The sequence below is a fragment of the Pristiophorus japonicus genome, chromosome 9, assembly GCF_044704955.1.
Source record: "Pristiophorus japonicus isolate sPriJap1 chromosome 9, sPriJap1.hap1, whole genome shotgun sequence".
In the NCBI taxonomy this organism is placed as follows: domain Eukaryota; kingdom Metazoa; phylum Chordata; class Chondrichthyes; family Pristiophoridae; genus Pristiophorus; species Pristiophorus japonicus.
The window spans coordinates 215,628,708-215,656,276 of NC_091985.1; the positions used below are offsets into that span (position 1 = coordinate 215,628,708).

Below are 27,569 nucleotides of genomic sequence, written 5' to 3' on the forward strand. Positions count from 1 at the left end.
CACCCGAGGGTCTACCTGTTGGAGTCCCAAGGGATCCCAGCATCCCTTGGGAGCACGGTATATAAGCAGGCCACTCACGAAGTACCTGCAGTCTGGAGTTTTATTGAAAGAGCTAAGGTCACACTTGCTCATTGTACACAGTACTCAGTTTCATCCTTTATTATAAACGTATCAATTGGCGACGAGGTAATGAACAACAGCGTGAAAATGCAAGGAACAACTGGTATCCTGGAGAAGTACTCAGAACGGGACGATTGGGAGGTCTTCGTGGAGAGACTCGACCAATACTTTGTGGCCAACGAGTTGGAAGGAGACGAGAACGCTGCCAAACGAAGGGCGATCCTCCTAACTGGCTGTGGGACAACAACCTATGGCCTCATGAAGAATCTCCTAGCACCGGCAAAACCAACAGCTAAATCCTATGAAAAATTGTGTATGGTGGTCCGAGAGCACCTAAATCCTAAGGAAAGCGTTTTGATGCGAGATATCAGTTCTACATGTGTTAATGAGCAGAGGGCCAGGAAGTGGCGAGCTATGTCGCCAAACTAAGGCGCCTCATAGAAACATAGAAAATAAGTGCAGGAGTAGGCCATTTGGCCATTCGAGCCTGCACCACCATTCAATAAGATCATGGCTGATCATTCCCTCAGTACCCCTTTCCTGCTTTCTCTCCATACTCGTTGATCCCCTTAGCTGTAAGGGCCATATCGAACTCCCTCTTGAATATATCCAATGAACTGGAGAATTCTACAGGTTAACAACTCTCTGAGTGAAGAAGTTTCTCCTCATATCAGTTCTAAATAGCCTACCCCTTATCCTAAGACTGTGTCGTCTGGTTCTGGACTTCCAACATCGGGAACAATCTACCCGCATCTAACCTGTCCCGTCCCATCAGAATTTTGTATGTTTCTATGAGATCCCCTCTCATCCTTCCAAACTCCAATGTATAAAGGCCCAGTTGATCCAGTCTCCCCTCATATGTCAGTCCGGCCATCCCGGGAATCAGTCTGGTGGACCTTCGCTGCACTCCCTCAATAGCAAGAACATCCTTCCTCAGATTAGGAGACCAAAATTGAACACAATATTCCAGGTGATGCCTCACCAAGGCCCGAAACAGCTGCAGTAAGACCCCCCTGCTTATATACTCAAATCCCTAGTTATGAAGGCCAACATACCATTTGCCTTCTTTACCGCTTGCTGAACCTGCATGCCAACTTTCAATGACTAATGAACCATGACACCCAGGTCTCATTGCACCTCCCCTTTTCCTAATCTGCCACCATTCAGATAATATTCTGTCTTTGCGTTTTTGCCCCCAAATTGGATAACCTCACATTTATCCACATTATACTGCATCTGCCATGCATTTTCCCACTCACCTAACCTGTCTAAGTCACCCTGCAGCCTCTTAGCGTCCCCCTCACAGCTCACACCGCCACCCCGTTTAGTGTCATCTGCAAACTTGGAGATATTACACTCAATTCCTTTATCCAAATCATTGATGTATATTGTAAAGAGCTGGGGTCCCAGCACTGAGCCCGGCGGCACTCCACTAGTCACTCTGAAAAGGATCCGTTTATCCCGAGTCTCTGCTTCTTGTCTGCCAACCAGTTCTCTATCCACATCAGTATATTACCCCCAATACCATGTGCTTTGATTTTGCACACCAATCTCTTGTGTGGGATCTTGTCAAAAGCCTTTTGAAAGTCCAAATACACCACATCCATTGGTTCTCCCTTGTCCACTCTACTAGTTACATCCTCAAAAAATTCCAGAAGATTTGTCGAGTATGATTTCCCTTTCATAAATCCATGCTGACTTGGACCGATCCTGTCACTGCTTGCCAAATGCGCTGCTATTTCATCCTTAATGATTGATTCCAACATTTTCCCCACCACTGATATCAAGCTAACCGGTCTACAATTACCCGCTTTCTCCCTCCCTTTTTAAAAAGTGGTGTTACATTAGCTACCCTCCGGTCCATAGGAACTGATCCAGAGTCGATAGACTGTTGGAAAATGATCACCAATGCAGCCACTATTTCTAGGGCCTCTTCCTTAAGTACTCTGGGATGCAGACTATCAGGTGACATACTGGTTACAGGCCGGGACACCATTGAGCACTTGAAGATTCTGGAAGAGGTTCTTAATCGGTTGGATCGCGTGGGGCTCACGTTGAAACACTCGAAGTGTGTTTTCCTGGGAAGAAGAATCGCAGCAGACGGCATCAGACCCACCGACGTCAAGACGGAGGCCATCAAGAACGCGCCGAGACCACAGAATGTGATGGAGCTGCGATCGTTCCTGGGACTCCTTAATTAATTGAGTAATTTCCGACCTGGTTTAAGCACCCTGCTAGGGAAATGACTGGGTATGGGGGAATTCACAAGAGGCTGCCTTTAAGAAAGCCAGAAATCTGTTGTGTTCTGTATGGCCCTTGTAAAAGATTAGTGCTTGCTTGCGATGCGTCGTCATACGGGGTCGGGTGTGTGTTACAACAGTCTAATGAATCAGGGATTTTGCAACCGGTCGCTTATGTGTCCAGGAATTTGTCCAAGGCCAAAAGGGCCTACAGCATGATTGAAAGAGACTCTGGTGTGCGTTTATGGGATAAAGAAAATGCACCAGTACTTATTTGGCGTCAAGTTTGAGCTTGAAACTGACCACAAGCCGCTCATATCGTTGTTCTCTGAGAGCAAAGGGATTAACACCAATGCCTCTGCCCGCATCCAAAGATGCCGCTCACACAGACCGGGCACAGAGAACTGCACAGATGCTCTCAGTCAGCTGCCATTGCCCACCACCGGGGTGGAAATGGCACAGCCTGCGGACTTGCTCATGATAATGGATGCATTCGAAAATGAAAAGTCCCAGCCAGGACCAGCCAGGATCCTTTACTGTTCTTGGTAAAAAAAACTGTGTCCTCCACGGGAGCTGGTCCAGCATCTCAGCGGAGATGCAGGAAGCAATTAAGCCGTTCCACAGGTGCAAAGACGAAATGTCCCTTCAGGCAGACTGTCTGTTGTGGGGCAATCGCGTGGTCTTGCCAAAGAAAGGCAGATACGTTCATTTGTGAACTGCACAGCACCCACCCAGGCATTGTAATGATGAAAACCATAGCCAGATCCCATGTGTGGTGGTCTGGCATCGACTCAGATTTAGAGTCATGTGTGCGCCAGTGCAACACTTGCTCTCAGCTGAGCAATGCACCCAGAGAGGCACCGCTAAGTTTGTGGTCGTGGCCCTCCAAACTGTGGTCTAGGATCCATGTGAAATATGCGGGCCCATTTCTAGGCAAAATGTTTTTGGTTGTCATGGACGCTTACTCAAAATGGATTGAATGTGCAATAACGTCTGCAAGCACGTCCAGCGCCACTATTGAAAGCCTACGAACCCATGTTTGCTATGCACGGCCTGCCTGAGGTCCTAGTCAGGCAGGCCGTGCGACTGGGTTGACTTCACGGGGGGAGCGATGTTATGTATTTAACCCCTTGTAACCTGTATTACACTACCACCAGAGGGCCTACCTGTTGGAGTCCCAAGGGATCCCAGCATCCCTTGGGAGCACGGTATATAAGCAGGCCACCCATGAGGTACCTGCACTCTGGAGTCTTATTAAAGGAGCTAAGGTCATTATACAAAGTACTCAGTTTCATCCTTTATTATGAGCGTATCAGTTATAAACTGGGATTGTTGTTGGTTGCTGTTTAAATGTTTTAACAGACCAGTTTTTTCTATTCGGTAATATTCCACCAGTGTACCTTGGCTGCAGTGTGTACCATCTACAAGATGCAGAAACGACCCAAGGCTTCCAGCACCTAGAGGGACAAGGGCAGCAGGCGCATGGGAACATCATCTCCTCCAAGTTTCACACCATTCTGACTGGGAAATAGATCACTGTTCCTTCATGGTCGCTGGTTCAAAATCCTGTAACTCCCTAACTAACAGCACTATGGGAATATGGTCACTAAACGGACTGCAGTTGTTCAAGGAGGTGGCTCACCACCATCTTCTCACCGGTGTTATGTATGTAACTATGTAATACTTGCCACCAGAGGGCGCGACTGTTGGAGTCCTAATGGTCACCTGCACACATGAGCAGGGCCAGTATAAAAGTTTGGCTGCCATATTGTTTAGGCACGCTGGAGTTGTAATAAAGATGACTAAGGTCACACTAAGTTTAGCTCACAGTACTCACCCTCGTGGAGTTCTTCTACACAATTGGCGACAAGTAATAGAATACGAACCTTCACGCAACCATGGCTGCCGTTGGAATATTAGAGAGATTCATAGAGGGTGATGATTGGGAAGCCCTCATCGAGCATCTCGACCAGTACTTCATGGCCAACGAGCTGGAAGGAGACACTAATGCGGTGAAGTGCAGGGCGGTTCTCCTCACCAGCTGTGGGCCTAAAATATACGGCCTCATCAAGAATCTGCTCGCACCGACAAAACCAACGGAGAGGAATATACAGAGTTGTGCACTCTAGTTCGGGACCACCTCAAGTCGAAGGAGAGTATCCTCATGACCAGGTATCGTTTTTACACGCACCATCGCTCCGGGGGCCAGGACGTGGTGGATTATGTTGCCGACCTGAGATGCCTCGCGGGACCTTGCGATTTTGGAGCTGCGTTGGGGGAAATGCTGTGGGACTTTTTCATGCTGGGCACCAGCCACGAGGTCATTCTTCGAAAGCTGCTGGCTGCCGAAACCCTAGACCTGAGCAGGGCCTTCGCGATCGCCCAGGCATGCATGGCCATGGACGATAACACCAAACAGATATCTTCTCAACATTGAAGCTCACCGACAAGTGCATAAAATGACGTTGCCAGCAGGCTGAACTGCATATGGCAGGGCCTATACGTCTGCGGCTGCAACACCCGTGATGACTCAGAGTCTGCCATCGGGGGTGAATGTGAATCCATTAGCACCGTGTTGGCGCTGCGGGGGTAATCATCGGGCCCATCAATGTCGGTTCAAGCACTACGTGTGCAAAGGCTGCGCAACAATGGGGCACCTCCAGCAAATGTGCAAACGTGCTGCGACACACCACGTGGCAGATGATGATTGATCCGGCACCGATCACGCAGCACAGGCAACTCAACCCAAGGAATAAGTGTATGGAGTACATACCTTCACCACCAAGAGCCCTCCTATAATGCTGGAAGTCAAATTAAATGGAGTTCCAGTATCTATGGAGTTGGACACGGGTGCAAGTCAGTCAATAATGAGCCAGTAGGCTTTCGAGAAACTGTGGGACAATAAGGCACAAAGGCCCAAACTGAGCCTGATTAATGCAAAGCTGCGTACCGACACCAAAGAGCTCATTCCAGTAATTGGAAGTGCGGCAGTGAAGGTCTCGTATGATGGAGCTGCGCATGACGTATCACTGTGGATTATTCCAGGCAATGGCCCATCGCTCTACGGCAGAAGCTGGCTAGAAAAGATTAGATGGAATTGGAACGACATCAAAGCACTATCTTGAGTGGATGACGCTGAGCAAGTTTCCGTCGCTATTCGAACCAGGCATCGGCAACTTCACAGGCTCCAAGGTACAAATCCATCTAGGCCCCAATGCACGGCCCGTCCATCACAAGGCTCAGGCAGATCCATCCATGATGAGGGAGAAAGTCGAGATCGAACTCGATGGAATCATATCGGCAGTCGAGTTCAATGAGTGAGCCAGTCCAATTGTTCCTGTGTTGAAAAACGATGGCACGGTCAGAATTTGCGGAGACTACAAGGTAACGAATAAGTGAATCTCACTCCAGGACCAGTAGCCGCTGCCCTAGGCGGATGACCTGTTTGCAACTTAAGCGGGGGAGGGGGGGACCTAACCTCTGCCTACATGATACAGGAGCTGGCTAAATCTTCGAAAAGACTGACGTGCATCAACACACACAAAGGGCTGTGTATATACCACAGATGCCCTTTCAGGATTCGCTCAACTGCAGCCATTTTCCAGAGAAACATGGAGAGTTTGCTGAAATCTGTGTCGCACACTGTTGTGTTTCAAGACGAAATGTTGATCACCGATCGTGACACCATTGAACACCGACACAACCTGGAAGATGTTCTGAGTCGCCTAGACAGAGTGGGACTCAGGCTGAAACGCTCCAAGTTTGTTTACCTAGCGCCAGAAGTCGAATTTTTGGGGAGAAAGACTGCAGTAGACGGCATCAGATCCACGGACTCAAAGACAGAGGTCATCAAGAATGCACCCAGACTACAGAATGTGATGGAGCTGCGTTCGTTCCTGGGACTCCTCAACTATTTCAGTAACTTTCTACCTGGCTTGAGCACGTTGTTAGAACCTTTGCACATGTGGCTATGTAAGGGTGATGACTGGGTTTGGGGCAAAAATCAAGACACAGCTTTTGAGAAGGCCAGGAACCTGCTATGTTCAAATAAGTTACTTGTACACTATGACCCATGTAAACGTTTAGTGCTAGCTTGTGACGCCTCATCGTACAGGGTCGGCTGTGTGTTACAGGAAGCCAATGTATCAGGCAACCTCCAACCGGTTGCATACACGTTTAGAACTCCGTTTAAGGCTGAGAGAGCCTATAGTATGGTCAAGAAAGAGGTGTTAGCATGTGTATATGGGGTTAAGAAAATGCACCAATACCTATTTGGACTTCGGTTTGAGCTTGAAACTAACCACAAGCTGCTCATTTCGCTGTTTTCAGAGAGCAAAGGTATAAACACCAATGCTTCGTCCCGCATCCAAAGATGGGCACTAACATTATTTGCTTATGACTATGTTATCCACCACAGACCAGGCACTGAAAACTGTGCCAATGCTCTCAGCCGGCTACCATTACCCACCACTGGGGTTGAAATGGCGCAGCCCACAGACTTACTATTGGTCATGGATGCTTTTGAGAGCGAGGGGTCACCAGGATCCTGTGCTATCGTTAGTAAAGAGTTGCATCCTAAATGGGAACTGGTCGGCCGTTCCCAGGGAAATGCAAGATGAAATTAAGCCAGTCGGATTGTCTCGTATGGGGTAATCGCGTAATTTTGCCCAAAAAAGGCAGAGAAACGTTTATACGCGACCTACACAGTACCCACCCAGGCATTGTCATGATGAAGGCAATTGCCAGGTTGCATGTTTGGTGGCCCGGCATTGACTTGGACTTGGAGTCATGCATGCATCAGTGCAACACTTGTTCACAACTGAGCAATGCACCAAGGGAGGCTCCACTGAGTCTGTGATCATGGCCCTCCAAACCGTGGTCCAGAACCCACATAGATTTTGCCGGCCCCTTTCAAGGAAAGATGTTTTTAGTAGTAGTATACGCTTACTCCAAATGGATTGAATGCGTAATCATGTCACCCAGCACGTCCACAGCCACCATTGAAAGCCTCTGGGCCATGATCGCCACCCATGGCTTGCCAGACGTCCTTGTCAGCGACAATGGACCATGTTTCACCAGCTTGGAATTCAATGAGTTTATGACCCGCAATGGCATCAACCATGTCAGGTCTGCTCCGTTTAAGCCCGCGTCTAATGGTCAAGCGGAGCGGGCAGTCCAAACAATCAAGCATAGCATGAAACGCGTGACAGACAGTTCCCTGCAGACCCGCTTGTATCGCATTCTGCTCAGTTACCAGACGCAACATCAGTTGCTTACCGGGGTTCCCCCGGCAGAATTGTTAATGAAGAGAGCCCTCAAAACCAGGCTCTCTCTTGTTCTCCCGGATCTTAGAAACATAGAAAATAGGTGCAGGAGTAGGCCATTCGGCCCTTCTAGCCTGCACCGCCATTCAATGAGTTCATGGTTGAACATGCAAATTCAGTACCCCCTTCCTTCTTAACCCCCCTAGTAGTCAGGACTTCATCTAACTCCCTTTTGAACATATTTAGTGAATTGGCCTCAACGACTTTCTGTGGTAGAGAATTCCACAGGTTCACCACTCTCTGGGTGAAGAAGTTTCTCCTCATCTCGGTCCTAAATGGCTTACACCTTATCCTTAGACCGTGACCCCTGGTTCTGAACTTCCCCAACATTGGGAACATTCTTCCTGCATCTAACCTGTCTTAACCCGTCAGAATTTTAAACGTTTCTATGAAGTACCCTCTCATTCTTCTGAACTCCAGTGAATACAAGCCCAGTTGATCCAGTCTTTCTTGATAGGTCAGTCCCACCATCCCGGGAATCAGACTTGTGAACCTTCGCTGCACTCCCTCAATAGCAAGAATGTCCTTCCTCAAGTTAGGAGACCAAAACTGTACACAATACTCCAGGTGTGGCCTCACCAAGGCCCTGTACAACTTAATGATCATGTGGAAACCCAGTGACCACCAGCAGAACATGTACCACGATCGCGCGGCTGTTTCACGTGACATTGATGTCAACGACCTTGTGTTTGTCCTGAATTACGGTCATGGTCCCAAGTGGGTTGCTGGCACTGTTTTGGCCAAGGAAGGGAATAGGGTGTTTATAATCAAACTGTTAAATGGCCAAACGTGCAGAAAGCATTTAAATCAGACCAAATTACGATTTACTGACAACCAGGAACGACATGAAGAGGACATCACCAGCGAAGTTCCACTAACACACACCCAACCAGCAATCGACCTCTCTGTCAATCACAAGGATGAATCCACCATTCCTGACAGTCCGGTCAGACCAGCTACAGTGCAGTGCGTTAATGGTCTGACCAACTCACACACGCCAGGGTTTGAACTTAGATGATTAACCAGGGAGCGAAGAGCTCAGGATCGCCTCAACTTGTATATAACTTGACTGAAGACTTTTTGGGGCGGGGGGGTGGGGGAGTGATGTTATATATGTAAATGTAATACTTGCCATCAGAGGGTGCGACTGTTGGCATTCTAATGGTCACCTGCACATACGTGCAGGGCCAGTATAAAGGCTTGGTTGCCATACTGTTTAAGCATTCTGAAGTTGTAATAAAGAAGACTAAGGCCACACTAAGTTTAGCTCACAGTACTCAGCCTCGTGGAGTTCTTCTATACACAACAACAGGCAATTAGGGATGGCCAATAAATGCTGGCCTTGCCAGCGATATCCTCATTCCATAAATGAATAAGATTGGGGAATTAATAATGGAGAATAGGGAAATGATGTTGAACAAATATTTTGTATCGGTCTTCATGGTAGAAGACACGAAGAACATCCCAATAGTGGATAATCAAGGGGCTATAGGTACTAATGAAGTTGGGGAGGGGTTAAACTAATATGGCAGGTGGGTGGGAACCTCTGCAGGGAGAGAGAGGGAAGTAGAATGGGGGCAGAAGCAAAAGATAGAAAGAAGAAAAGTAAAAGTGGAGGGCAAAGAATGGAGCTGCGGAATACCAAGAGGCAGAAAACGCTAGTGGGAGTTGTGCACAGACCACCAAACAGTAATAGTGAGGTTGCGGCCAGCATCAAACAAGAAATTAGGGATGCGTGCAATAAAGGAAGAGCATTTATCATGGACGAAATTAATCTACATATAGATTGGGCTAACCAAACTGGTAACAATACGATGGAGGAGGATTTTCTGGAGTGTATTAGGGATGATTTTCTGGATCAATATATCAAGGAACGAACTAGAGGGCTGGCCATCCTAGACTGGGTGTTGTGTAATGAGAGAGGATAATTAGCAATCTAGCTGTGCGAGGCTTCTTTGGGAAGAGTGATCATAATATGGTAGAATTCTTTATTAAGATGGAGAGTGACACAGTTAAGTCAGAGACTAGGATCCCGAACTTAAGGAAAGATAATTTCGATGGTATGAGACGTGAATTGGCTAGAATAGACTGGCAAATGATACTTAAAGTGTTGACGGTGGATAGGCAATGGCAAACATTTAAATATCACATGGATGATTTTCAACAATTGTACATCCCTGTCTGGAGTAAAAATAAAACGGGGAAGGTGGCTCAACCTTGGCTAACAAGGGAAATTTAGGATATTGTTAAATCCAAGGAAGAGGTATATAAATTGGCCAGAAAAAGCAGCAAACCTGAGGACTGCGAGAAATTTAGAATTCAGCAGAGGAGGACAACGGGTTTAATTAGGAGGGGAAGCTTGCCGGGAACATAAAAACTGACTGCAAAAGCTTCTTTAGATATGTGAAGAGAAAAAGATTAGCGAAGACAAACATAGGTCCCTTACAGTCAAATTCAGGTGAATTTATAATGAGGAACAAAGAAATGGCAGACCAGTTGAACAAATACTTTGGTTCTGTCTTCACAAAGGAAGACACAAATAACCTTCTGGAAGTACTAAGGGACCGAGGGTCTAGCGAAAAGGAGGAACTGAAGGAAATCCTCATTAGTCAGGAAATTGTGTTAGGGAAATTGATGGGATTGAAGGCCGATAACTCCCCAGGGTCTGATCGTCTGTGTCCCAGAGTACTTAGGGAAGTGGCCCTAGAAATAGTGGATGCATTGGTGATCATTTTCCAACAGTCTATCGACACTGGATCAGTTCCTATGGACTGGAGGGTAGCTAATGTAACACCACTTTTTAAAAAAGGAGGGAGAAAACGGGGAATTATAGACTGGTTAGCCTGACATCACTAGTGGGGAAAATGTTGGAATCAATTATTAAAGATGAAATAACAGCACATTTGGAAAGCAGTGACAGGATCGGTCCAAGTCAGCATGGATTTATGAAAGAGAAATCATGCTTGACAAATCTTCTAAAATTTTTTGAGGATGTAACTAGTAGAGTGGGACAAGGGGGAACCAATGGATGTGGTGTATTTGGACTTTCAAAAGGCTTTTGACAAGGTTCCACACAAGAGATTGGTGTGCAAAATTAAAGCACATGGTATTGGGGGTAATGTACTGACGTGGATAGAGAACTGGTTGGCAGACAGGAAGCAGAGAGTCGGGATAAACGGGTCCTTTTCAGAATAGCAGGCAGTGACTAGTGGGGTGCCGCAGGGCTCAGTGCTGGGACCCCAGCTATTTACAATATACATTAATGATTTGAATGAAGGAATTGAGTAATATCTCCAAGTTTGCAGATGACACTAAGCTGGGTGACAGAGTGAGCTGTGAGGAGAATGTTAAGAGGCTGCAGGGTTACTTGGACAGGTTAGGTGAGTGGGCAAATGCATGGCGGATGCAGTATAATGTGGATAAATGTGAGGTTATCCACTTTGGTGGCAAAAACAGGAAGGCAGAATATTATCTGAATGGTGACAGATTAGGAAAAGGGGAGGTGAAATGAGACCTGGGTGTCATGGTTCATCAGTCATTGAAAGTAGGCATGCAGGTTCAGCAGGCGGTGAAGGCGGCAAATGATATGTTGGCCTTCATAGCGAGAGGATTTATCAGCCTTCAATCCCATCAATTTCCCTAAAACAATTTCCTGACTAATAAGGATTTCCTTCAGTTCCTCCTTCTCACTAGACCCTCGGTCCCCTCGTATTTCCGGAAGGTTATTTGTGTCTTTATTAATGAAAACAGAACCAAAGTATTTGTTCAATTGGTTAGCTATTTCTTTGTTCCCCATTATAAATTCACCTGATTCTGACTGCAAGGGACTAATCTTTCTCTCTTCACATATCTATAGAAGCTTTTGCAGTCAGTTTTTATGTTCCCTGCAAGCTTACTCCCATACTCTAATTTCCCCCTCCTAATTAAACCCTTTGTCCGCCTATAATAAATTCTAAATTTCTCCCAGTCCTCAGGATTGCTGCTTTTTCTGGCCAATTTATATGCCTATTCCTTGGATTTAACACTGTCCCTAATCTCCCTTGTTAGCCACGGTTGAGCCACCTTCCCAGTTTTATTTTTACGCCAGACAGAGATGTACAATTATTGAAGTTCATCCATGTGATCTTTAAATGTCTGCCACTGCCATCCGCCATTAACCCTTTAAGTATCATTCACCAGTCTATCCTAGCCAATTCACGTCTCATACCATCGAAGTTACCTTTCCTGAACTTCAGGATCCTAGTCTCTAAATTAACTGTGTCACTCTCCATCTTAATGAAGAATTCTACCATAATATGGTGACTCTTCCCCAAGGGACCTTGCACAACAAGATTGCTAATTGATCCTCTCTCATTGCACAAGACCCAGTCCAGGATGGCCAGCTCTCTAGTTGTTTCCTTGACATATTCGTCTAGAAAACTGTTGTCGGCATTAGGCACCTGCTGAATATATCTAAACTCATATAAGTTTAAAGTGGCCACATATAAAATGGCTGCCCAAGCATGATGAGAACCCCGTTAGTCAAGTAATGAACTGGGGCTGATCGAGCAATGACCGAGCAATGACCCTGTGAGGCCCACTATCAGGAATGCCTTGGATACAAGATACTTATAACGAACTATTATAGTACACTGGTATAATCAGTGACTTCACACAGCCGAACCCCGAGGAATAGAGATAAGGGGAGAACCTGCCTCACATAACGAGGTCATTAATCAGCCCGAGCTGACAAAAACCGAACATACAGCCCCTGAGGTATCAGGGGAATTCTATTGGGTTAAAGAAACCTATATGTAATCTATAATCGTTATGATTGGATTGTGTCCAGCCGAAGTGGGCTGAGTAACTGTAAAGAACTATTGTAAAACATATAAATATCGATGAGTTTCTTTGTTCGTCGGAGACAAGTGCCTGGATCCAGTCCTGAGGCTTCCTCCCCACTAGCGAAAATAAAGGCCGCATTGGCGTTGGAACCGACTTTGAGTGAAGAGTGATTCTTCCGAAAAAACATTCACGCTAACAAAAACCATCCCTTATACACTCCAGGAAATCCTCCTCCACCGTATTGCTATCAGTTTGGTTAACCCAATCTATATGTAGATTAAAGCCACCCATGATAACTGCTGTAGCTTTATTGCACACATCCCAAATTTCCTGTTTGATGCCATCCCCAACTCACTACTATTGTTTGGTAGTCTATTCACAACTCCCACTAGTGTTTTCTGCCCTTTGGCGTTCCACAGCTCTACCCATACAGATTCCACATCATCCAAGCTAATGTCCTTCCTTACTATTGTGTTAATCTCCTCTTTAACCAGCAATGCTACCCCACCTCCTTTTCCTTTCTGTCAATCCTTCCTGAATATTGAATACCCTTGGATGTTGAGTTCCCAGCCTTGGTCACCCTGGAGCATCGTCTCCGTAATTCCAATTACATCATATCCGTTAACAGCCATCTGCGCAATTAATTCATCCACCTTATTACGAATGCTCCTCACATTGAGACACAGAGCCTTCAGGCTTGTTTTTTTTTAAAACACTCTTTGTCCTTTTAGAATTATGTTGTAATGTGGCCCTTTTTGATTTTTGCCTTTGATTTCTCTGCCCTCCACTTTTCCTCATCTCCTTTCTACCTTTTGGTTCTGCCCCCATTTTACTTCCCTCTGTCTTCCTGCACAGATTGCCATTCCCCTAACATATTAGTTTAACTCCTCCCCAACACCCCGAGCAAACACTCCCCCGGTCCTGCCCAGGTGCAGGCAGTCCGGTTTGTACTGGTCTCACCTCCCCCAGAACCAGTTCCAATGTCCCAGGAATTTGAATCACTCCCTCTTGCACCATTCCTCAAGCCACGTATTCATCTTAACTATCCTGTAATTCCTACTCTGACGAGCACGTGGCACCGGTAGCAATCCTGAGATTACTACCTTCGAGGTCCTACTTTTTAATTTAACTCCTAGCTCCCTAAATTCAGCTTGTAGGACCTCATCGCGTTTTTTTACCTATATCGTTGGTACCTATATGCACCACGACAACTGGCTGTTCACCCTCCCCCTCCAGAATGCCCTGCAGCCGCTTCAAGACATCTTTGACCCTTGCACCAGGAGGCAACATACCATCCTGGAGTCTCGATTGTGGCCGCAGAAACACTATCTATTCCCCTTACAATAGAATCCCCTACCACTATAGCTCTCCCACTCTTTTTCTTGCCCTCCTGTGCAGCAGAGCCACCCATGGTGCCATGAACTTGGCTGCTGCTGCCTTCCCCTGATGAGCCCCCCATCTCCCCCAACAGTACCCAAAACGGTATATCTGTTTTGGAGAGAGATGACCACAGGGGATCCCTGCACTACCTTCCTTCCACTGCTCTTCCAGCTGGTCACCCATTCCCTATCTGCCTGTGTAACCTTTACCTGCGGTGTGACCAACTCACTCAACATGCTATTCATGACATCATCAGCATCGCTCCAGATGCTCCAGAGTGAATCCATGCGCAGCTCCAGTGCCGCAATGCGGTCTGTCAGGAGCTGCAGCTGGACATACTTCCTGCACACATCGTAGTCAGGGACACTGGAAGCGTCCCCGATTTCCCACACAGCAAAGGAGGAGCATGGCAAAGGTAATCATGTTGGACAAATTTGCTGGAGTTCTTTGAGGATGTAACGAGCAGGGTGGATAAGGGGGAACCAGTGGATGTGGTGTATTTGGATTTCTAGAAGGCATTCGATAAGGTGCCACATAAAAAGTTACTGCACAAGATAAAAGCTCACGGGGTTGGGGGTAATATAATTAGCATGGATAGAGGATTGGCAAACAGTGACTCGTGGTGTTCTGCAGGGATCGGTGCTGGGTCCTCAACTACTTACAATCTATATTAATGACTTGGATGAAGGGACAGAGTGTAATGTAGCCAAGTTTGCTGATGGTACAAAGATGGGTGGGAAAGCAAATTGTGAGGAGGACACAAAAAATCTGCAAAGTGATATAGACAGGCTAAGTGAGTGGGCAAAAATTTGGCAGCTGGAGTATAATGTAGGAAAATGTGAGGTTATCCACTTTGGCAGAAATAATAGAAAAGCAAATTATCCTTTAAACGGAGAAAAATTGCAAAGTGCTGCAGTACAGAGATCTGGGAGTCCTTGTGCATGAAACACAAAAAGTTAGTATGCAGGTAGAGCAAGTAATCAGGAAGGCAAATGGAATGTTGGCCTTTATTTCAAGAGGGATAGAGTATAAAAGCAGAGAAGTCCTGCTACAACTATACAGGGTATTGGTGAGGCCACACCTGGAGCACTCTGTACAGTTTTGGTCTCCGTATTTAATGAAGGATATACTTGGCATTGAAGGCTGTTCAGAGAAGGTTAACTAGGTCGATTCCAGAGATGAGGGGGTTGACTTATGAGGATCGGTTGAGCCTATACACATTGGAGTTCAGAAGAATGAGAGGTGATCTTACTGAAACTTATAAGATAGCGAGGGGCTTGACAAGGTGGATGCAGAGAGGATATTTACATTCATAGGGGAAACTAAAACTAGGGGACATAGTCTTAGAATAAGGGGCTGCCCATTTAAAACTGAGATGTGGAGACATTTTTTCTCTGAGGGTTGTAAATTTGTGGAATTCTCTGCCCCAGAGACCTGTGCAGGCTGGGTCATTGAATATATTTAAGGCGGAGATAGACAGATTTTTGAGCAATAAGGGAGTAAAAGGTTATGGGGGGGCAGGCAGGGAAGTGAGGCTGAGCCCAAGATCAGATCAGCCATGATCGTATTGAATGGTGGAGCAGACTCCAGGAGCTAAATGGCCTACTCCTGCTTATGTTTCTTTTGGAAGATCCCTCACCGCCCTGGCATTGCCTTTTTGAGGGACTGTGGACTGGTATGGCTGTGTTAGAGAAATCGGGCCACGTGCTAGGGAGAGACCATAGGGAGAAAGGAGGAAAGGTAGAGGGGGACAGATAGATAGAAAGTGGATAACTGTCAGAGAGAGCTGGCTGATCAGAAAAAGGAACAAAAAACAAAGGAAGCAGATAGAGGGGGAGAAGGGGCGGAGGTGTCGAGGAGAGATGACAGGAGGGATGGAAAACACAAAAATAGAAATAGCCAGATCTTTTTCCTTCCACATTTTGGCTCTCTATAAATTACAGACTGTTTCTATTGTGGCATCAATGAGATTCAAAGTACTCGGTTACATCACATCGAGCTCTCTTCATATAATGGGAGTGGAGATCTGCACTTCACCATAGAATCAGTCACAGACTATTTCATGACCAGGTATAGCTTTTGTTTTCCATTTCTGACAGATAACCAATGAGGAACCATTTTTAACAATTGATCCAACACAATGCTGATGTCGATGGCAGAATGGATAATTTGTGATGTCCACCTGTGTCCTCTGGTCACTGGGCAGACTGACCCTGGGTTTGTACCTGTAAACCTGCTGTGTCCTCTGGTCACTGGGCAGACTGACCCCTGGGTTGTACCTGTACACCTGCAGTTTGACTTGACCTATCCTGTTACTTACTGTCACCATAAGATAATAAATAGGAACAGGAGTAGGCCATTTGACTCCTTGAGCCTTCAATGAGATCATGGCTGATCTTCTACCTCAACTTCATTTTTCTGCACTATCCCCATAATCCCTCGATTCCCTTAATATCCAAAAATATATTGATGTCTGTCTTGAATATACATAACTTCTGAACATCCACAGCCCTCTGGGAGAGAGAATTCCAAAGATTCACCACTTTCTGAGCAAAGAAATTTCTCCTCATCTCAGTTCTAAATAGCTGACCCCTTGTTCTGAGACTAAGGCACCTGGTTCCAGACTCCTGAGCCTGGGGAAACATCCTCCCTACATTTATCCTATCAAACCCTGTAAGAATTTTGCTGGTTTCAATGCAATCACCTTTCATTCTTCTAAACTGTAGAGAATGTAGGCCTAGTCTACTCAATCTCTCATAGGACAATCACCCCCATCCCTGAAACAGTCTGATGAACCTTCATTGCACCCCTTCTATGGTAAGTATATCCGTCTTTAGGTAAAGAGATCAAAACTGTACACAATACTCCAGGTGTGGTCTCACCAGGGCCCTATATAACTGCAGTAAGCCTTTCCTCTTCTACTTTAATCATCTTGTAATAAAGACCAACATACAATTTGCTCTCTTAATTGATTGCTTGTTAATTGATGTTAACTTTGTGATTTTTGTACCCAGGTCCCTCTCCTTCCTCTGTTTTCTATTTTTCCTACCAAACTGGATATCTTCATATTTCTCCACTATATTCCATTTATCATGTTCTTGCCCACTAACTTAGCCTGTCGACATCCCCTTGAAGCCTCTTTGTACCCTCCTCACAAATTGTATTCCCACCTAGCTTTGTATCATTAGCAAATGTAGATATACAGGTTGTACTCTCCAGTCTGGGTCTCTTTCGTCTGGAAACAACCTTGGTCCGGCATCAGTTGTCTCTGTCTCTGTCTCTGTCTCTGTCTCTGTCTCTGTCTCTGTCTCTGTCTCTGTCTCTGTGGCTGAGCTCTCTCCCTATCTCGCAGCTTCTCTCCCCTCCCCGCCATTTCTCTCCCCATGCATGCACAGGACATGTCCGGGTTGCTGTCAGCAGCTGACCTCCCGAGTTCCGGAAAATTCTCTGGTCTGGCACCGGCCCGGTCCCAAGGATGCCGGACCAGAGACGTCCAACTGTATAACATTTGGCCCCCTCATCCAAATCACTGATATATATTGTGAATAGCTGAGGCCCAAGCACCATCCTTGGAGTACCCGACCAGTACAGCCTGCCAACCTGAAAATGAACCGTTTATTCCTACTCTGTTTTCAGTCCATTAACCAATCCTCAATCCATGCTAGTATATTAACCCCCAATCCCTTGAGCCCTAATTTTGTTCAATAACCTTGTGTGACACCTTATCGAATGCCTTCTGAAAATCTAAATACACCACATCCACTGATTCCTCCTTATCTATTCTGCTAGTTACAATCTCAAAAAAGTCTCAGATTTGTCAAACATAATTTCCCTTTCATAAAGCAGTGTTGACTCTGCCCAATCTTATTATTTTTCTCGGAGTGCCTGTTACCACATCCTTAATAATAGAATTGTGCATTTTCCCTACTACTGATGTCAGGCTAACTGCTCTGTAGTTCACCGTTTTCTCTCCCTCCTTTCTTAAATAGTCCAGTTACATTTGCCACCTTCCAAACCACGGGAACCATTGTAGAATCTATGGAATTTTGGAAGGTGACAACCAATGCATCCACTATTTCTATAGCTAACTTTTTCAATACCCTCGGATGTGGGCCATCAGGTCCAAATGATTTATTGGCTTTCAGTCTCATTATTTTCTCCAGTACCATTTTTTTTTTACTAACACTAATTTCTTTCAGTTCTTCATTCTCACTGGACCCTGGGTTCTCCAGTAGTGCTGGCAAATTTTTTGTGCTTTCTTCCATTAAGACAGACACAAAGTATGCATTTAATTTCTCTGCCATTTCATTGTTTCCCATTATAATTTCTCCTGTCTCGGCCTGTAAGGGACCCACATTTACTTTTGCTAATCTTTTCCTTTTCACAGACCTATGGAAGCTTTTGCAGTCTGTTATTTTGTCTCGATAGTTTACTCTCATATTCTAGTTTCCGTTTCTTTATCAATTTCTTGGTCCTCCTTTGCTGAATTCTAAAATCTTCCCAGGCTTACTGCTCTTTTTGGCAACATTATAAGCATCTTCCTTTCATTTAATACTATCTTTAACTTCTCTTGTTGGCCACGGTTGGATAACTATTCCTGTGGGGTTTTTGTACCTTAAATGAATGTATGTTTGTTGTAAATTATAACTTAATTCTTTAAATGCTAGCCATTCCTTTTCTACCATCATACCTTTTGATATAGTTTCCCAATCTACTTAGCCATCTCTCCCCTCATAGCTACATAGTTTCCTTTGTTTAGATGTAAGACCATAGTTTTGATTTAACTAAATCACTTTCAAATTTAATGCAAAATTCTATCATGTTATGGCTACTCTTCCCCAAGGGCAACTTTCCTACATGATTATTAATTAATCCTTTCTTGTTGCACAATACTAGATCAAAAATAGCCTGTTCTCTCGTTGGTTCCTCAAAATACTGATCTAGAAAACCATCTTGTATACCTTCCATTAATTCGTCCTCCACACTATTACTGTAAATTTGGTTTGCCCAGTCTATATGCAGATTAAAGTCCCCCATAATTATTGTATTACCTTTGTTACATGCACCTCTAATTCCTTGATTTATACAGTGCCTTACATTACCACTACAGTTTAGGGGCCTATAAACAACTCCCACCAATGTTTTCTGCCCTTGCTGTTTCTAAGCCTCACCCAAACTTCTCCTATTCCTTGATTTTCCGAGCTAAGACAGTATTCTTTATCCCATCCTTTATCAGGGCTACCACTTCTCCTTTTCAATTTTGCTATCTCTTCTAAAAGTTATGTATCCCGTAATACTTAGTTCTCAACCGTGGTCACTTTGCAACCACAGCTCCATAATGGTTATCAGATTAAACCTATTAATTTCTATCTGCGCTATCAATTCATCTATTTTCTTGCAAATACTTCATGCGCTCAGATATAGTGCCTTTAGCTTTGGCTTTTTTCTATTTTTCCTTAGTCAGTAATGCCCTATTACCTTTGTTACTCTCTCTGTCCCTTCCTGACCCACTCTGCTTATTTTTATTCAAAACTCTGCTCTAGAGCCTTGACATGTCTCTTGTTGCTTTTTCTCTCTATCTAAACCGTGCTGTACTTTCCTGGATCTCTCCACCCAGCCTTCAATAGTTTAAAGCCCTGTTTACTGTCCTAGTTATTCGATTCGCCAGGACACTGGTTCCTGCCCAGCTCAAGTGGAGCCCATGGCAAGGGAACAGCTCCCTCTTTGCCCAGTGCTGGTGCCAGTGCCCGTAAAGAAAAACCCCTGCCTCCCACACCACTCTTTGAGCCATGCATTTACTGTTCTAATCTTCTTATCCCTGTAACAATTGATATGGGGCTCAGGTAACAATCCAGAGATTATTACCTTTCAGGTTCAGCTTTTTCATTTGAAACTCAACACCTCCATCTTTTTCCAGCAGAACCTCATTCCTAGTACTACCTATGTCATTGGTTCCTACATGGTCCACAACAACTGGAACCTCCCCTTTCCATTCCATGTTCTGCCTCTGATCTGCCCCAGGGTGGGGGAAGTGTGTGATGTCCCTGTGGGATGCAGTTTTTCAGTGTCTGACTCTGAGCTGCCCCAAGGTGGGGACAGTGTGTGATGCCCCTGTGGGGTGCAGTATTTTCAGTGTCTGACCCTGAGCTGCCCTCATTCCTCCTGCTCTAGGGGGCAGTCACGCTCCTCTCAGTTGGAGTTAATAGGAGGGACCACATCATTCACTGGATACCAGCGGTATTTCAAGGCACATCACGTCCGGCTACCTCCCAGAGAAATCCAAAATCAACCTGCAGATTCAATTCATTTTATTATCAATTGTTAACAACATTTAGCTCCATTTGATGCAGCTTTCAGTATTTGAAGAATCCCTTTAAAGAGTTAAGTATGGATGCAAACACAATTAGAATTATTTTTATCTGACCCTTTTCCCATTGATTAATTGGTCAAATATCCAGAATATTAAACTCCAGCCCAGTTAGAGGGTGAAATCACTATCAGCAGAAAGAAACCCCAACTGTCAGAATGGACACGATTCAGTCTAGGGTAACAGCAGAATCCAAACCCTGCAGTCACTTGTGAACTCGCTGATGTCTTACCAGGTTGGATGACCGAGCGTATCCCTTCCCACACACAGAGCAGGTGAACGGCTTCTCCCTCGTGTGAACTCGCTAGTGTACTAGCAGATGGGATGACCGAGCGAATCCCTCCCCACACACAGAGCAGGTGAACAGCCTGTTCCCAATGTGAACTCGCTGGTGAGTTAGAAGGTTGGATGAACAAGTGAATTCCTCCCCACATTCAGAGCAGGTGAACAGCCTGTTCCCAGTGTGAACTCGCTGGTGAGTTAGAAGCTTGGAACAACAAGTGAATCCCTCCCCACACACGGTGCAAGTGTACGGCCTCTCCCCGGTGTGAATTCGCTGGTGTCCCATCAGGTGGCTTGACTGAGTGAATCGATCCCCACACACGGAGCAGATGAACAGCCTCTTCGCAGTGTGACTTCGCTGATGTTTTTCCAGCTCTGAAGGGTAATTAAATCTCTTCCCACAGTCCCCACATTCCCACGGTTTCTCCATGGTGCGGTTATCCTTGTGTCTCTCCAGGTTGGACGATCAATTGAAGCCTCGTCCACACACACAACACGTGTACGGTTTCTCACCGCTGTGAATGGTGCGATGTTTTTTCAGGCTGTGTAACTGGTTAAAGCTCTTTCAACAGGCAGTGCACTGGAACACTCTCACTTGGGTGTGTGTCTCGGTGCTTTTCCAGTCACACTGATGTTTGAAATCTTTTCCCACAGACAGAACAGGCAAACATTTCTCCTTGCACAGTCAAAGGCTGATGACATTCAGGTCCTGAGGAATCGTGTTATTCTGTCAGATCTTGACGTGATGTTTGGTTTGATTTTCCCATCTGCAAATCCTGCCCTTCTTATACCCTGCAAAAGGAGTTTACAAAAATCATTACTGCAAATACCAGACACAAATTCAAAACAGACAATTCTAGATTCCATGGAACATTCTTTCCTCTCTCGTTCCTCCAAAGCTGTAAATCCCTGTCCCATACACTCTCTGTCCTGAAATTCAAACACATCGTACGTCTGAAAACAACATGTCCTCCGCTCCCAGTTTTCACCATCTACTTTGTCTAGGTTCAGTTCTACACTCACTGGTTCCCCTAACCTCCCCTGAAGGTGCTGCCTCTGGCTGGGTTCAGTTCTACACTCACTGGTTCCCCCCTCTCCTCCCTTGAAGGTGCTGACCCTGGCTGGGTTCAGTGGGACCCTGTAGCCACGCCCACACTTTGCTCCTCTGCAAAGATGGCCATACATGCACTCTACGTCTCGATGAATCGTGATGGTGACGCACAAACCTGCAGCTTTCCTTTTGTTAATAATAATAATTTTTATTTATATAGCAGCTTTAACATAGTACAATGTCTCAAGGCGCTTCACGACAGTGTCACAAGACCAGTTACCCTAACATCTGTCGCAGGACATTTGGAAAAGCATAATTCAGTCAAGCAGAGTCAGCATGGCTTTGCTCCTGCTACGGCCCCAGTTTCCGGATACACTCTTATGTTTATAGATTCTGTCCCTTCCCGTCACGCTTTGGTTTTCATTTCCCCCAATGCTACCCTGCTCTATTGCCTTCACCTTGTCCTTTAAGCTTTTAGGTTTCTGCTCACCTGAACCCTCCCCCCACCGCGCCCTGCCCCCACCCCCTCCCCCCGCCTGATTAGTTAAAGCTCTCTCTGCAGCCGCAGTTATTCGGTTCGCCAAGACCCTAGCCCCAGCACATTCCAAGTGGAGTCCATCCCTAATATAATGTGGGGAAAATGTGAGGTTGTCAACTTTGGCAAAAAATAAAAAAGCAAATTATTATTTAAATGGAGAAAAATTGCAAAGTGCTGCAGTGCAGAGGGACCTGGGGGTACTTGTGCATGAAACACAAAAAGTTAGCATGCAGGTACAGCAAGTAATCAGGAAGGCAAATCGAATGTTGGCCTTTATTGCAAGGGGTTGAAGTATAAAAGCAGAGAAGTCCTGCTACAACTGTACAGGGTATTGGTGAGGTTACACCTGGAGTATTGTATACAGTTTTAACCTCTGTATTTAAGGAAGGATTGGAGGCAGTTCAGAGAAGGTTCACTAGGTTTATTCCGGAGATGAGGGGGTTGATTATGAAGATAGGTTGAGTAGGTTGGGCCTATACGCATTGGAATTCAGAAGAATGAGAGGCGGTCTTATTGAAACATAAAAGATAATGAGGGGGCTCGACAAGGTAGATGCAATGAGGTTATTTCCACTCATAGGGGGAAACGAGAACTATAGGACATAGTTTCAGAATAAGGGGTCACCCATTTAAAACTGAGATGAGAGGAATTTATTCTCTCAGGTGGTTGTAAATCTGTGGAATTCTCTGTCCCAGAGAGCTGTGGCGGCTGGGCCATTAAATATACTTAAGGTGGAGATAGACAGACTTTTGAGCGTTAAGGGAATAAAGGATTATGGGGAGCGGACAGGGAAGTGGAGGTGAGTCCATGATCAGACCAGCCACGTTCTTACTAAATGGCAGAGCAGGCTCGAGGGGCCAAATGGCGTGCTCCTATTTCTTATGTTCTCATCACACAGTACCAGATCTAAGATAGCCTGCTCCCTGGTTGGTTCTGCAAAGTACTGTTCAAGGAAATTATCCCGGATACACACTGTGAATTCTTCCTCAAGGCTACCTTGGCCAATTTGATTTGGTCAATCAATATGAAGATTAAAATTGCCCATGATTATTCCTGTTCCTTTTTTACAAGCCTCCATTATTTCTTAATTTATACTCCATCCAACAGTGTAGCTACTGTTAGGGGGCCTATAGACTACACCCACCAGTGAGTGTAGTATTTATTCTGTATCTGTCAGTCTTTGGTTAGCGAGTGTGGCTTTTCCTTTATACCTGTAAGTTTATGGTATGGAAGAGAGGTTTTCACTCTGTACCTGTCAATTACTGGTAAGTGAGTGTGGGTTTCATTCTGTATCTTTCATTCTTTGGTATATGAGTGTAAATTTTACCCTGTATATAACAGTTTTTGGTGTGTGTGTGTGGATTTCACTCTACTTGTCAGTCTCTGGTATGTTAGTTTGCGATTTCTCTATCCCAGTTTCTGTTATGTGAATGCGAGCTGTATTCTGTACCCATCGGTTTCTGAAATGTGAGTGTGCATTTTACTCTGTTCATGTCTGTTTCAACTCTGTGATTGTGGGTTTTCCTCCAGCACTGTAAATTTTTGGTATTTGAGTGTTGATTTTCTTCGTGAGTGCGGTTTTACTCTTTGTTTGTCAGTGTTTGATATGTGAGTATGGGTTGTAATCTGTATCCGTCAGTTACCGGTGTGTGTGTGTGTGTGTGTGTGTGTGTGTGTGTGTAGCTTTCACTCTCTACCTTTCAGTCTCTGGCATATGTGTGGATTGTATCTGTAAATTTCAATCTCTGGAAGGCGAGTGTGGGTTTTACTCTCGGTCAGTTTCAGGTAATGTGGGCTTTTGTCTGTATCTGTCTGTTTCTGGTTTTTGAGTGGGGCTTCATTTTGCAACTTTCAGTTTCTCTGATGTGAATGTGGGTTTTAGCGCTGTACCTGTCAGTTTCAGGAATGGGAGTGTGGGGTTTTACACTGTACCTGTCAGTTTGTGTTACATGAGTAAGTGTTCAATCAGTACAATAACTCCCAGTTTCTGGTAAGGGAGTGCATATTTAAGTCTGTATCTATCACTCTCGAGGATGTGTGTGAGAGTTTTATTCTTTATCTGTCAGTATCTGAGATTTGAGTGTGGTTTTTCTCTATATCTGTCAGTTTCTGGTATATGTATTTGGGTATTATCTGTATGTATCAATCTCGGTAACATGATTGTGTCTTTTTGTCTATCTTTCACTCTTTCACTCTCTGGGATGTGAGTGCAGGTTTTAATCTTTATCTGTCACTCACTTTTATGAGCGTGTGGATTTTACTCTACAGTGGTCATTCTCTGGGATGTGAGTGTGATCTTCACTCTGTATCTATTAGTCTTTGGTGTGAGTATGGGGTTTTCTCTGTATCCATCAGTCTATGGTATGTGAGTGTGGGTATTATTCTGTGAATGTCAGTCTATGGTATGTGTATGTGGGGTTTCCTCCTGTCAGTTTCTGTTATGTGAACGTTTTATTCAAGTGTGTGAATGTGGATTTCACACTGTACCTGTCAGTCTCTTGTGTGTGAGTGTGGCACTTTTTAGCTGTACGTGTCTGTTTCTGTTATGAGTGGGGTTATGTTCTATATGTCACAGTTTCTGTTATGTGAGTGTGCAGTTTACCACATTCTACCTGTCTGCCACTGGTATGTTAATGTGTGTATGTTTTCTGTACCCGTCAGTTGCTATTATATGAATGTTGATTTCATTCTGTGCCTTTAAGTGTCTGGTACAGCTGTGGTATTGTGGGTTTGACATTGAATCAGTCAGTCACTTTCAGGTGAGTGTTGATTTTGCTCTGTCACTCTCTGATATGTGTTTTATTCTGTATCTGTCCGTCTCTGAGAAGTGAGTGTGGGTTTCATTCTGTATCTATCAGTTTCTGATATTTGAGTAAGAGTTTTAATCAGTACCTGTAAGATTCTGTTACAGGAGTGTGGTTTTTAGTCTGTATTTGTCAGTCTCTGGAGTGTGAGTGTTGGTATTACTCTGTATCTATCAGTCTCTGGAATGTGAGTGTGGGTATTACTCTAGCTATCAGTCTCTGGAATGTGAGTGTGGGTATTACTCTATCTATCAATCTCTGGAATGCAAAAGTGTTTTTTTTCTGTACCTGTCAGTTTCTGGTGAGTGACTGTGGAGTTCACTCTCTAACTATCTGTCTCTGGTATGTGAGTGTGAGTATTTGTCTGTAGCTGTAATGGCCTGGTATGGGAGTGCGGGTTTCACTGTCAGTCAGTCAGTCAATCTCAGGTACTGGAAGCGATTGTGATTCTCTCTCAATCTGTCATTCAATGTGTCTGAGTATATGAATCATTATGTTTCTCTCAGTCTCTGGTACTGTTTGAGTGTGGGATTGATGATGTATCTGTTAGGCTGGTGATGTGTGCGAGTGTGGGATTGATGATGTATCTGTTAGACTGGTGATGTGTGAGTGTGGGATTGATTATGTATCTGTTAGACTGGTGATGTGTGAGTGTGGGATTGATTATGTATCTGTTCGACTGGTGATGTGTGAGAGTGTGGGATTGATTATGTATCTGTTAGACTGGTGATGTGTGAGTGAGGGATTGATTATGTATCTGTTAGACTGGTGATGTGTGTGAGTGAGAGATTCATTATGTAATTGACAGTCTCTTGTACTGAGCTATTCTTGCTCTGTGTGACTGTTGGATTTGGTTCCTTCTCCACCTGCTGTAGGCGGATGATAGTTTGCGATTATAGATGACTGTCTCAGAAGGAGATTTGGTTCAGTCCATTACCTCCGTTTCTCTGTTCTTGTATGTGAGCTGTTGGGTTTGAGAGTCATTGTTTAGACACGAGTGTGAATTGACACTGTGTCAGTGTCTAGCCGTTCGTGTGTGTAAGGGAGTGAAATTGGATCTGCCTTTCAATGCGATATGATTGGACTTTGAAACAACACTTTATTGTACTGCTCCAAGTGACTGTGGGATTCATAATATAACTCTGGGAATTTGGATCACTGTGGGACTGACAGCTTCTGCTGCCTGTGACAATATGATTGAGGTCAGTTCTGTGTCTCTGCGCTCTGAGTGATAATGTACTTTCTGTGTGTGAGAAGGAGCTGCCTGCACTGTTCCTTGTGTTCCGGGTTGAGAAAAGATCAAATTTAATCTGGCTTGGTGAAGTATTTTGCTCTGAGAATAATAATAGGAAAACACTATTAGTTATGATATGGACAGCCAATGGAGAGAATATAAAAATAAAGTTATAATTCATGTGTTTGTGTTCAATAAAGTAAAGTATCTGGAGAGAGGAATCTGCGATACAAACAGTGTCATTGTCTGATCTCACTGCAGTACAGCGACACTCAGATTCCCCACACCAGGTGTATAGGACAGTTCTATAGAAAGTTATCAGCATCCAGACACAACCCAAACCCAGCACTGGTCTATGAATGGGACCACCCGGTGGGCACAATTCAGGTTGGTATCTCCCGCTTCCATGGGACTACCTGTAAAATTCTGAATTGCTTCCTGGAATATAACCACAGGTACCTGGGCTGTACAACAATTGTTCTCAGCCTATTGAAACAGAGTTAACGGCCTGTGTCATTAGCAGAATGTCACAGTTACCAGATGCTGATGTATCTGAGGGGGCGATAAAGTATCGCTCGATCACCAGCAACATGGTTCTGAAGAATTCAATGCACCAAAACAAAATAACCCATTTTTGAAATGTCTCCGATCACATTCCTCTTCTGGTGCCTGCAATAGATGCACTTTGTGACACTCCTCACATCCTCACTCTCAGGCTGTGTTTCCACTGTTCAATGTCCAAGAACAACAGACACTGTGAGATTGGAACTGAATCAGGAACATTCACTACTGATTTGGGGAAAGAAAGCAACAATGATTTGAAAGAGCGAGGTGATTTACTTTCTCTGTTACCTTACACCGTACACACACAGCCCGAGAATGGGCTCCCCCTTTCCCCACTCACTCCATGTTCCAGAACTAGTTCCTACTCCACTCTGCCTCTTACAAACAGCCCCCGACTGCCGCTGAACTTACCCCGACTCAAAACCCATCTGCGGACACAATTCCAATGTGATGAGCTGCTGTAAGGAGGCCGCTGTTTGCTCCCTTACTCGGGCTTGGATATCTCCGCTCCCTGATGTGTTCAACGATCATCAGCCCAGCACAGAGGAAACGGCAGCCGCTGACAGAGCTGGAGGAGGGGAGCTCGCATGGGCCCTTCCTGTCAGTTTAAACACTGTGTGCGGAGGGGAGGAGTATTTAGCGCATGCTCAGACCATCTTTTTGTCACAAATTAAATTAGCAAAAATGGGATTGTTTCACAAGTTGCTTTTGTCACTAATTAAATGGGCCACATTGAAAAAACGAGTGTGTGAGCCTGACACTGGAGAAAGGGTGCCTAAACTGTTCTACTCGTTCCATCAGTCTCTGGTGCGTGTGTGTTTCCCTGTCAGTTTCCAATAGG

The 27,569-nt window shown here is 45.0% G+C and overlaps 1 protein-coding gene across 2 annotated transcripts in view; it reads right to left on the minus strand.

Annotated features, from left to right (window-relative positions):
• LOC139273627 (gastrula zinc finger protein XlCGF57.1-like) overlaps positions 1–27,569 on the minus strand; it is a 70,339-nt gene that overhangs the window by 41,589 nt on the left and 1,181 nt on the right. For both annotated transcript variants that reach the window (XR_011595259.1, XM_070890599.1), the window contains exon 2: positions 20,488–21,329. The gene's annotated coding sequence lies outside the window, so the exon portion shown is untranslated. The remainder of the gene's footprint in view (positions 1–20,487; positions 21,330–27,569) is intronic.